The following is a 12,316-nucleotide window of genomic DNA, read 5'->3' on the forward strand; positions in this document are numbered from 1 at the left end:
CCTTCTGAAGGGGTTAAAACATTTTGCAGCCAGGAGTTCTGCTAATGCAACGCTACTCCTCGCCGCAAAACCCCAGGGAATGAAGGTAAAGTAGGTCAATGACCTATATTTACCTGCATTTGCGGTGAGGCGCCCTCTGCTGGCTGTTCATAGATCGTGGGAACTTTCCTAGAAAGCCTGGGAGCTTTCAAGGAAAGCTCCCACGATCTATGAACAGCCAGCAGAGGGCGCCTCATCGCAAATGCAGGTAAATATAAAATCTGCGGAAGGTATGTATATTGTTGGTTTATTATGTTTTTTTGGTTACAGAAGAGGGTCTTAAGTGATTGGATTGGGCGTTAAATAAAATATTACAACAACCTTTGTTTTTATTTCATTAAAATAATTTTTAATAATGTGTGTGTGTTTTTTTGAACCCTTTCATTCAATTGCATTAATAATGGATAGGTGTCATAATTGACGCCTCTCCATTATTAATTAGGCTTAATGTCACCTTACAATAGCAAGGTGGCATTAACCCTTCATTACCCCATATCCCACCGCTACACGGGAATGGGAAGAGAGTGGCCAAGTGCCAGAATAGGCGCATCTTCCAGATGTGCCTTTTCTGCGGTGGCTGGGGGCAGATGTTTTTAGCCAGGGGGGGGGCCCAATAACCGTGGACCCTCTCCAGGCTATTAATATCTGCCCTCAGTCACTGGCTTTACTACTCTGGCGGAGAAAATTGCGCGGGAGCCCACGCCATTTTTTTCCGCCATTTAACCCTTAAATATAATAGCTAGAACGGCCAAATTTTGCATATACACACTACTGACATTAGTAGTGTGGAATATGCAAAAAAATGGTGATATGAGATGGTTTACTGTATGTAAACCAGGTCTCATATCATGTCGGGTTTAGGAAGGAGATCGCAAAAGCCGGTAATTGAATTACCAGCTTTAAAGCTGTCTCACTCTGCATAAAATATATATATATATATATATATATAGGTGTCTCTCTGACATATATATATGTATATATACCTATTCTATGTGTATCTACTCTACTCTAACCTGTCAGTGTGATTTTACTGTACTCTGCGCTGAATTACCGGCTTTTCAAAGGAGACCCGTGTGTAAAAATCGGACAGCAATACGGATGTCATACGGATGTTGCGATAAAAAAAAAAAAAAATCGCATGACACTCGCATGACACTCGCATGGCACTCGTATGGCACTCGCAGACGTTACATCAGTTTTTTCGGTCCGTAAATCGGACCGTTTTTTTCTCACACAAGTGGAAATGAGCCCTTAAGTCAAATGATTTTGAAGTTTCCTACACTGCCATGTGGCTGTATGAGGTGTGTAGGGAAAAATTCTTGGGATGCAGCACTAAACCAGCATTGCCATCCTTTCATTCTCATGATTAGGGTAGGTTAATAAGAGAATAAAAATAATTCCGAGCTTCACCCAGAAAACCGGACAATTTTTTTCCCTCACTTGTGATTTGTGTGCAATCTTATTTATAGCAGCTATTAATTTAAAAGACCGTTTAGTTACCCATGATACAGAGTTGTAATGTAGACGTAAAAAATGAATGCTATACTGTGGCTCCCTTTGGTATACAATTTTTTTGGTCATCCACATACATAAATGGGTGAATCTTGTCCGATTTATGGAAGAAACTAGTGCATGCTGCAATTTTTTCTTTTTCACATGCAGATTCAATCAGAGAAAAAAAAAAAAGTTCACCTCCACTGCCCTGTTGAATAACATTGATGAGAGTGCTGTTTTTTTTTTTTCTTTTAAATGGACAGCATTCGGACTGAAAATACAGTTGTGTGAGTGCACTCGTTGCGGATTTTGCTGCGGATCTGCAGCTGCGGGTCCGCAGCAGCTTTCCATGCGTTTATAGTACAATGTAAACCGCAATCTGCAGTGTCCATGCTGCGGAAAAAAACGCACGGAAACGCAGCGGTTTACATTCCGGAGCATGTCAATTCTTTGTGCGGATTCCGCTGCAGTTTACACATGCTCCACAATAGGAATCCGCAAGTAGAACGCAGTGCCTTTTACCTGCGGATTTCTAAAATCCACTGTGGAAAAATCCGCAGAGCTCCATTCTACGTGTGCACTTACCCTAAGTGGGTGTTCGAGAGTTGGACAACCACAGATAATGAAGTAATGTTCCAGCAATAGACGATCAATTTATTGAATGGGAAAGCCCTTTACAGTAACTAAATGTGTGCAACATTTACATGGTTCTTCACAAGAGATTATGCTTTGCCTTAATGTTTCACCCTGTAGTCAGTCTGCTTATTTCAGAGTGCAAACATGAAATACCCTTTAAGAAGCCAGTTATCCAGAATATTCGGCTTTGTAGCTCTGGACACATCTCGCAGTAAGATCACATTCAGAAATGGTTGCACTATGCAACTATCGCTATAAAGTAACCTGCTATGGCTTTACCCAATTCAAGATTAAAGGGATCACTTGAAATTCCTATTGCTGTGGACATGTATGCTAAGTGACTGAATGGTTGTCCAGCACATGAAGACAACACGTGTAGACCTAAACTGTTTCTACTATCAAAAGCAAATATCTACTTAACTCATACATATGTAAAATTTATATGTTTTTGTGGTGATATATCTGGTGACATTCTCAGTCATATTTTTTTCTTTTGAACTCAGGGACAGTATTGCCACAAAACTGCCAAGTTCACAAAGTTCCTCACTACTCACCAGTCACCATAAGGATGGTCTTCTCCTCACATGAATCCAGGAAGCAGTGATAGACCTGAAGCACTCATATACTACTGCTGTGTCAGATTTCACCCCCTCCGCACTGGGTGTAACCTCCTTAAAAGTGTGGTATTTTTTAGGACCTGAGGCACAGGATCGCTGCCTCCTCCTCCACACTAATCTGTGAGGTAACGTTAGCAGCAGGCACAGGCAATACCAGTCTGACCTACATCTTATGTAGATATCCAGCCGCCTGCCAATAAAAAACAAAAGCTTCTTGTGTGACCATATCTTATCTCCAAAAGGCACTATAAGGCCTCTTTCACACGTCCGTGTATCCGGTACGTGTGGTGACAGTTTTCACACGTACCGTAGACACGTACACACATACATAGTTACATAGTTACATAGTTACATAGTTATTAAGGTTGAAGGAAGACTATAAGTCCATCTAGTTCAACCCATAGCCTAACCTAACATGCCCTAACATGTTGATCCAGAGGAAGGCAAAAAAAAACCCATGTGGCAAAGAGTACGCTCCACCTTGGGGAAAAAAATTCCTTCCCGACTCCACATACGGCAATCAGACTAGTTCCCTGGATCAACACCCTATCAAGGAATCTAGTGTATATACCCTGTAACATTATACTTTTCCAGAAATGTATCCAATCCCCTCTTAAATTTAAGTAATGAATCACTCATTACAACATCATACAGCAGAGAGTTCCATAGTCTCACTGCTCTTACAGTAAAGAATCCGCGTCTGTTATTATGCTCAAACCTTTTTTCCTCCAAATGTAGAGGATGCCCCCTTGTCCCTGTTTCAGGTCTATGATTAAAAAGATCATCAGAAAGGTCTTTGTACTGTCCCCTCATATATTTATACATTAAAATAAGATCACCCCTTAGTCTTCGTTTTTCCAAACTAAATAGCCCCAAGTGTAATAACCTGTCTTGGTATTGCAGACCCCCAAGTCCTCTAATAACCTTGGTCACTCTTCTCTGCACCCGCTCTAGTTCAGCTATGTCTCTCTTATACACCGGAGACCAGAACTGTGCACAGTATTCTAAGTGTGGTCGAGCTAGTGACTTGTATAGAGGTAAAATTATGTTCTCCTCATGAGCATCTATGCCTCTTTTAATGCATCCCATTATTTTATTTGCCTTTGAAGCAGCTGCCTGACACTGGCCACTGAATATGAGTTTGTCATCCACTCATACACCCAGGTCTTTTTCATTGACGGTTTTGCCCAGAGTTTTAGAATTAAGCACATAATTATACATCTTATTACTTCTACCCAAGTGCATGACCTTACATTTATCCCCATTAAAGCTCATTTGCCATTTATCAGCCCAAGCTTCTAGTTTACATAAATCATCCTGTAATATAAAAGTGTCCTCCTCTGTATTGATTACCCTGCAGAGTTTAGTGTCATCTGCAAATATTGAAATTCTACTCTGAATGCCCCTTACAACGTCATTAATAAATATGTTAAAAAGAAGAGGGCCCAATACTGACCCCTGTGGTAACCCACTGCTAACCGCTACCCAGTCAGAGTGTGCTCCATTAATAACCACCCTTTATTTCCTATCCCTGAGCCAGCTCTCAACCCACTTACATAAAATGAGAATAATGGGGATAGGGGAAAATATGTGTATCAACCTTTTGTGTGGCACCATATCAAAAGCTTTTGAAAAGTCCATATACACTACATCCACTGGGTTCCCTTGGTCCAGTCTGGAACTTACCTCTTCATAGAAACTGATCAAATTAGTCTGACATGAACGGTCCCTAGTAAACCTCTGCTGATACTGGGTCATGAAGTTATTCCTCTTCAGACACTCCAGTATAGCATCCCTTAGAATGCCCTCCAGGATTTTACCCACAGTAGAGGTTAAGCTTACTGGCCTATAATTTCCGAGTTCAGTTTTTGTCCCCTTTTTGAATATTGGCACCACATTTGCTATGCGCCAGTCCTGTGGTACAGACCCTGTTATTATGGAGTCTTTAAAGATTAAAAATAATGGTCAATGACTGTACTTAATTCCTGCAGTACTCGAGGGTGTATCCTATCCGGGCCCGGAGATTTGTCAATTTTAGTGATTTTTAGATGCCGCCGCACTTCCTGCTGGGTTAAGCAGGTGACATTTAATTGGGAATTTTTATCACTAGTCATTTTGTCTGCCATGGGATTTTCTTGTGTAAATACTGATGAAAAAAAGTAATTTAGCATATTGGCTTTTTCCTCATCCTCATCCACCATTTCACCCAGACTATTTTTAAGGGGGCCAACACTATCATTTTTTAGTTTCTTACTATTTATGTAGTTAAAGAATATTTTGGGATTATTTTTACTCTCTCTGGCAATGAGTCTCTCTGTCTCAATCTTTGCTGCCTTGATTTGCTTTTTACAGAATTTATTTAATTTTTTGTATTTATTTAATGCCTCCTCACTACCTACTTCCTTTAAGTCTCTAAATGCTTTCTTTTTGTCACTTATTGCGCCCCTTACAGCTCTATTTAGCTATATTGGTTTCCTCCTATTCCTAGTATGTTTATTCCCATATGGTATATACTGTGCACAGGTCCTATCCAGGATGCTAATAAACGTCTCCCATTTTCTTTGTGTATTTTTGTGTCTCAGCATATCGTCCCAGTTAATTGCACCAAGATCCTCTCTCATCCGTTGGAAATTTGCCCTCCTGAAGTTTAGTGTCCTTGTAACCCCTCTATTACACATCTTTTTAAAGGATACATGAAAACTTATTATTTTGTGATCGCTATTCCCCAAGTGACCCCCAACCCTTATATTTGCTATGCGGTCTGGCCTGTTAGTTAATATTAGGTCTATCAGTGCCCCCCTTCTTGTTGGGTCCTGAATCAGTTGTGAAAGGTAATTGTCTCTCATAGTTGTAAAAAACAGATTATCTTTGCTGGAACTGCAGGTTTCGGTTCCCCAATCTATTTCAGGGTAGTTGAAGTCCCCCATAATAATGACTTCTCCTTGAGACGCAGCTTCATCTATTTGCTTTACGTGGATATTCTCCATTGCTTCCATTATTTTTGGAGATTTATAACAAACCCCTATCAGTAATTTATTATTTTTTCCCCTCCCCTTATCTCCACCCACAGGGATTCTACATTTTCATTAAATTCACCTATATTATCACGCAGGATGGGTTTTAAGGACGATTTTACATATAGACACACCCCACCCCCTCGCCTATCCATTCGGTCATTTCACAGACTATAGCACTGCAAGTTAACAGCCCAGTCATGGCTCTCATCCAGCCATGTTTCAGATATCCCCACCATGTCATAATTATGCTCCAACAACATTAGTTCTAATTCGTCCATTTTGTTGGCGAGGCTTCTGGCATTAGTATACATGCACTTAATGTTGCTCTCTGTACCTCTATTCTTTCTTAAATTAACAGTTCTAACCCCACCCCCCATGCCACCGCCACCCCCAACTTCCTTAGGCTACTTTCACACTAGCGTCAGAATCTCCCCGTCGCAATGCCTCAGGCAGAGTTTCCGACGCTAGCGTTTAACGCACTGCACAACGGAGGTGTCATGATCCCAGTGCAGGATTTCACCTGCACGCCAGGGGTTAATGTGTTGATCAGTGCAGGCTCTGACCTGCACACCTGGGGCTTGTTATTGGCCTCTCTTTGGTTCGGGGTGAGCTTCTTATAGTCCTGGGAAGCTTCATTCTCTGTCAGTTATACTTTTGCTATTGGCTGAGTGTGTTGACCTCTGTTTGCTTGTGCCTTGTGCCAGTATTCTAGTTTGCTTGTATGGTTCTGACTCGGTTCTGTTCCCTGGTGTGATTTTGCCTTTTGATTCTGTACTGTGTATCTGCTTCTCTGGTTTTTTGACTCCTGCCACGTCCCTGACTATTCTTTATTTCCTTGCTCCTTGTGTACTGCGTTTCCGCTCCCGTTTATTGACCTCGGCTTGTCTTGGATTGCGCCTCCCTCTGCCTCATCCTTTCCCTGGTGTCCAGTGACTCCCTTTCCCTTCTCCTGTACCCTTTTTTCCTGTAGTATCCTGCATACTCCTGCTACAGGACACTAAGCCCCGCCCCCTGTTGTCACATGACCACAGGTCCTTTCAGTACATTCACTACCTGGCGTTCTGCTCACTCCAGCTCAGCTGTTACGGTGTTTTCTTGCCCAGCTCTCGGGCGCTGTGAGTATAGCTGTCACAGGCTGTCTGAGACTCTGGGTTCTCACTGTCAGGGCAGCATAAACCACTGGGGAGTGCCACCTGGTGGTTTCTCCTGATAGGAGGCAGCGGATGCATTTCTCCGGCGCATCCGCTGCCCCATTGTCAGGTGCAGGGAGATGGGGGCGGAGTTCCGGCCGCACATGCGCGGTCGGAAAAAGCGGTCCGTCAGGAGCAAAAAACGTTACATGTAGCGTTTTTTGCTCCCGACGGTCCGCCAAAGAACGACGCATCCGTCGCACGACGGATGCGACGTGTGGCAATCCGTTGCAATGCGTCGTCAATACAAGTCTATGGGGAAAAAAACGCATCCTGCAAGCACTTTTGCAGGATGCGTTTTTTCTGCAAAACGACGCATTGTGACGGATTGCAGTTAACGCTAGTGTGAAAGTAGCCTTATTTGTGCCCAGGTCTCTTCCCCTCCTATAAATTGAATACCCTCCCCCCATTCCCTAGTTTAAACACTCCTCCAACCTTCTAGCCATTTTCTCCCCCAGCACAGCTGCACCCTCTCCATTGAGGTGCAGCCCATCCCTAGCGTAGAGCCTGTAGCCAACTGAGAAGTCGGCCCAGTTCTGCAGGAATCCAAACCCCTCCTTCCTACACCAATTCTTGAGCCACTTATTAACCTCCCTAATCTCCCGTTGCCTCTCTGGGTCTGTACACATGCCCTTGTGTTTCCACGAACCGTGGGTCCATGTGCCCCACACATAGACATTTAAATTTTTTACCGTCAGCACGAACGACAAAACGTCGTGCACACGGAGAACAAACATTGATGTCCTCCGTGTGACACGCATCGGCATTGGTGAAAAAGCGCTACAGTAAGCGCTCTTCCCTGGTGGCAGGTGCTGAAGACGGCTCTCATCATTCTCCCCTGCTCTGCTGGCAATAAGAGGGAGCAGAGAAGAATGATGAGCGTTATATTAGGGTGCACACGTAGAATGGTCCTCTGCGGATTTTTCCGCAGCGGATTTGATAAATTTGCAGGGCAAAAACGCTGTGTTTTTGCTGCAGATTTACCACGGATTAACCGCGGTTTTTTGTGCAAATTTCACTGCAGTTTTACACCTGTGGTTTTCTATTGGAGAAGGTGTAAAACCGCTGCCGAATCCACAGAAAAAAGTGACATGCTGTGGAATGTAAACCGCTGCGTTTCCACGCAGCATGGGCACAGCGTTTTTTATGTTTCCCATAGGTTTACATTGTAATGTAAACTAATGGAAAACTGCTGCGGAAACGCTGCGGATCCGCAGCAAAATCCACATCGTATGCATATAGCCTTAAAGTCTGAACAATGACAGCAGATTTCTTTTAAAGGTCCCAACCACATGGGTCCATTGTACAGCCATGTACATAACAACATAGATGAAGTTGGGTGGACTGAATTCAGACCCATGAGGCTCATTCACACAACTGTATTTTTGGTCCGAGTGATGAGTGATGTCTGTGGAAATAAAACGATTGCATTAGGACCAATTTTGTTTAATGGGTGATTTTGTTCAACTGGCCGAATCTTTGCGTGAAACAAATGGCACTTGTTTCTTCCGTAAATCGAACAAGAGACCCATTCCAGTCTATGGGTGCACCAAAAATTTGCTTGCCATATGGAGACACAGTGTATCATCCATTTTTTTTATGAACACATTGCAGTTCTGTAACATAGGAAACTGTTAATGGCCTTGTAAATAATTTATTGTTCCTGTAGTAAAAAACAGATTCCACTGTGCTTTAAATGTAGCTTTTTTCCTTTCAAGCCAGTAGGGGTTAATGTCAGTTTTCCTTGCTGGCAGTGTGCTGCAAATGCAGAGTTGCTAGGTCAGCTGATGTGGTTGGTGACCACTCCCACCATCCTTTAAATAGTCACCTGATGCACCAGCTCACTGTCGGTGATAGAGCAATCTATGTTGACCTAGACTGGAGTAAGGAGCTCTCTGGCTGCAGTGGTGAACCTGCTGGTTTCATGGAGTTGGTCCGGGTGCCTTTCGTCTGCTGTGCGGTGCTTTGCAGCAGAGAAAGTTGTTAAGCTAAGTTTGGTGTTTTCACCTTGTCTTTCTTGTGTTTGTATCTGTCCCCTGTGTTGTACCATCTGCAGTGGTGAGGCTAGTGCCCTTGTCGGCCAGTGCACTAGCCAGGGCAGTGCAAGGCAACAGCGAGGGACGAGGTTCTTGACGGTGGCGGGGGAAAGGACCAGATAGGGCTTTAGGGGAGTGCAAGGACAGGCTCAGGTTGGAGCTCAGGAGGTGTCCTTCCCTCATTCCCTATCGATAGGGCTTTCCTTTCCCCTTTTCCATCCCGTTGTGTTTTTGTTGTGCCGCCCGCTGACCAACCACCCCGTTGTGTTGTAGTATTGCGTGACACTCTTGTAGTAATTTGCTCAGTATTGGCTAGTTTAAAATTCATACAGATGTTAAAAAATATTAAAAATGAAGTTACAAATTGCATTACCAGGGTATTTCGAGATTTACAATAAATTACCCTCTTTTTACAGCCTACCCAAAGAAGTGTCCGCAAAGAAAATGAACATCTGCATTTATATGTAAAAACGAATTGCTGTTCATATGTTCATGCTTTGGAGCGTGCTTCGGCTGTTTCAGGTTTCCAAAGATACCAAGTGGTTAAAAGAAGGGAGCAGACCATTCTTCAGACATCTTCCAAGAGATGCTCTATACTTTACAATATTAGTCAATATGAAGGTTCAAAAGACATATAGGTATCCTTAAAGGGAACCTGTCACCCCGTTTTTTCAGTAGGAGATAAAAATACCGTTAAATAAGGCCTGAGCTGTGCTTTACGATAGGGTATTTGTTGTCCCCTGATTCCCTACCTATGCTGCCGAAATACCTTACAAAAGTGGCCTTTTTCGCCTGTCAATCAGGCTGGTCAGGTCAGATGGGCGTGGTCACAGCGCTGTTTCTCCCCCACATCTTGCTTATGTTCCCGTTGGTGGCGTAGTGCTTCTCGCATGCGCAAGTGCCGAATGCACTGCGCAGCTGTAGAAAAAGAGCGCGCTCGCCGCTATTCAGCGGTTTCTCGGTGGGCGCGGCCATCTTCCTGAGGCCACGCGTGCGCAGATGGAGTCTCCTGCTTCCCGGGGCTTCAGGAAAATGGCCGCGGGATGCCGCGCGTGCGCAGATGGATATCGCGGCGGCCATTTTCCTGAAGCCGAGATTCGAACTCGGCTTCAGGAAAATGGCCGCAGCGATGTCCATCTGCGCACACGCGGCATCCCGCGGCCATTTTCCTGAAGCCCCAGGAAGCAGGAGACTCCATCTGCGCACGCGCGGCCTCAGGAAGATGGCCGCGCCCACGAGAAACCGCTGACTAGCGGCGAGCGCGCTCTTTTTCTACAGCTGCGCAGTGCATTCGGCACTTGCGCATGCGAGAAGCACTACGCCACCAACGGGAACATAAGCAAGATGTGGGGGAGAAACAGCGCTGTGACCACGCCCATCTGACCTGACCAGCCTGACTGACAGGCGAAAAAGGCCACTTTTGTAAGGTATTTCGGCAGCATAGGTAGGGAATCAGGGGACAACAAACACCCTATTGTAAAGCACAGCTCAGGCCCTATTTAACTTTATTTTTATCTCCTACTGAAAAAACGGGGTGACAGGTTCCCTTTAAGGCTATGTGCACACATTGCAGATCAGGCTTAGGAATTTCTGGTGCGGATTCGGCCTCTCCTGGCAGAAAACGCACCTGCAGATTTGTCGCGTTTTTTGTGAGTTTTTGCTGTGGTTTTCTTGCGGATTTGCTGCGTTTTTTACCCCTGCGGTTTTTTTGTATAATGGAATGAGTACAAAAATGCTGCATTTTCTCACTGATTTACATTGTACTGTAAATCAATTGCGGATCTGCAGCGTTTCTGCACCTCAAAAGACGCTGAGGATCCGCAGAGAATCCGCAGCTTGTGCACATACTCTTAGGCTATGTGCACACGTTGCGGATTTTGCTGCAGATCCGCAGCGGATCTGCAGCTGCCACAGCAGCTTTCCATGCATTTACAGTACAATGTAAACCTATGGAAAACGCAATTTGCAGTGCCCATGCTGCAGAAAACGCTGCGGATTCCGCAACGGTTTACACCTGCTCCTCTATAGGAATCCGCAGGTGTAAAACCGCAGGTGAAGCCGCTCAAAATCTGCATAAAAACCGCGGTAAATCCACAGTAAAACACAGTGCCTTTTACCTGCGGATTTCTACAATCCACTGCGGAAAAATCCGCAGAGCTCCTTTCTACGTTTGCACATACCCCTAGACGTTATAAGTGTGTGGGGTTTTTTTTTCCAAAAGAAAAGAATCAACAAAAACACTAAAAAATCACTCAGAAAACCTGTAGCTGTTAAAATTTAAAAATGACAAAAAAAATAAAACACTAGGACACTAAGAATACCTCAGGAAAAAATGCCTAAAGGTTGGATTCAAACATGTAGTTTTTGTCATAATTTTTTTTTTCCAGCTAGGCCTCATTCAAATGTCAATTTTTTTTTATAGACAATAAAACTGTTTCATCAGTGATTTTCATCAGCGTTTCATCCGATTTCCTTCAGAATGTCAATAGAGTTTGGTCAGTTTCATCAGTATTTTTCACTGATGAAAAAAACAGTTTCTCCAACTTCTACTAATAGGGTGGGGTTACATCAGTGTATATCATCTGATGTGAGAACATCGGATGCGATATGCTAATGACACTCGGCTAAAACTCTGCTGCGAACGTGAGCTGAGTGTCTGTGCACTGTGCTCCAATCCTCTCGCATGAAAGAATCGCAGCACAGGTGAGGAGGAGACAGAGAAAGTAATTTCTCCATCGCCTTCATTGCCGACATCTGCAATACTCGCACTGCACTCGGATGACATTCGAGTGCAGTCCCATGTTTCACACGCACCCATAGACCTGTCTGGTGTGTGCGATCCGATTCTCGGATGCACCCGCAGCATGCTGCAATTGAGATGCTTACAAACTTGCCGCCAATCAGAGTCGGTGTTTCCCACGTTGTCACACAGATGACATTCTTTTGAATGGGGTTCAGGTTCGAGTTCAGGTACCATTCTGGTACCTGAACTGAACTTTTTTTTTTTTTTTAATATTCGTCTGAACCCAACGGACTATAACACGGATCCGCTCATCACTAATACTAATATGGCCTGCTATTAAATATACCTTGGGTCAAGCAGGTTGCTCCATGCATGTAGTAAATTCCTAAATAAATGCTACTGTTCATAACAACACAAGCCATCATACTGATCTGGAACCTATTCTGCAGGGCAGGTCTACAGTGCTGACAAGTAGCAGCAGCTCACACCAACAGGTTTGTAGCCTGCGGGCCATCTTTTGGATTTATGCATGGCAAATTTTGTA

The 12,316-nt window shown here is 44.0% G+C and overlaps 1 protein-coding gene across 1 annotated transcript in view; it reads right to left on the reverse strand.

The window, feature by feature from the left end:
• The window catches only part of LOC138669679 (catechol O-methyltransferase-like), a 54,514-nt gene extending 51,662 nt beyond the window's left edge, over positions 1-2,852 (reverse strand). The window contains exon 1 of the mRNA XM_069756352.1: positions 2,724-2,852. The gene's annotated coding sequence lies outside the window, so the exon portion shown is untranslated. The remainder of the gene's footprint in view (positions 1-2,723) is intronic.
• Between the last annotated feature and the right edge of the window lie 9,464 nt (positions 2,853-12,316).

This window comes from Ranitomeya imitator, chromosome 1 (genome assembly GCF_032444005.1).
Source record: "Ranitomeya imitator isolate aRanImi1 chromosome 1, aRanImi1.pri, whole genome shotgun sequence".
In the NCBI taxonomy this organism is placed as follows: domain Eukaryota; kingdom Metazoa; phylum Chordata; class Amphibia; order Anura; family Dendrobatidae; genus Ranitomeya; species Ranitomeya imitator.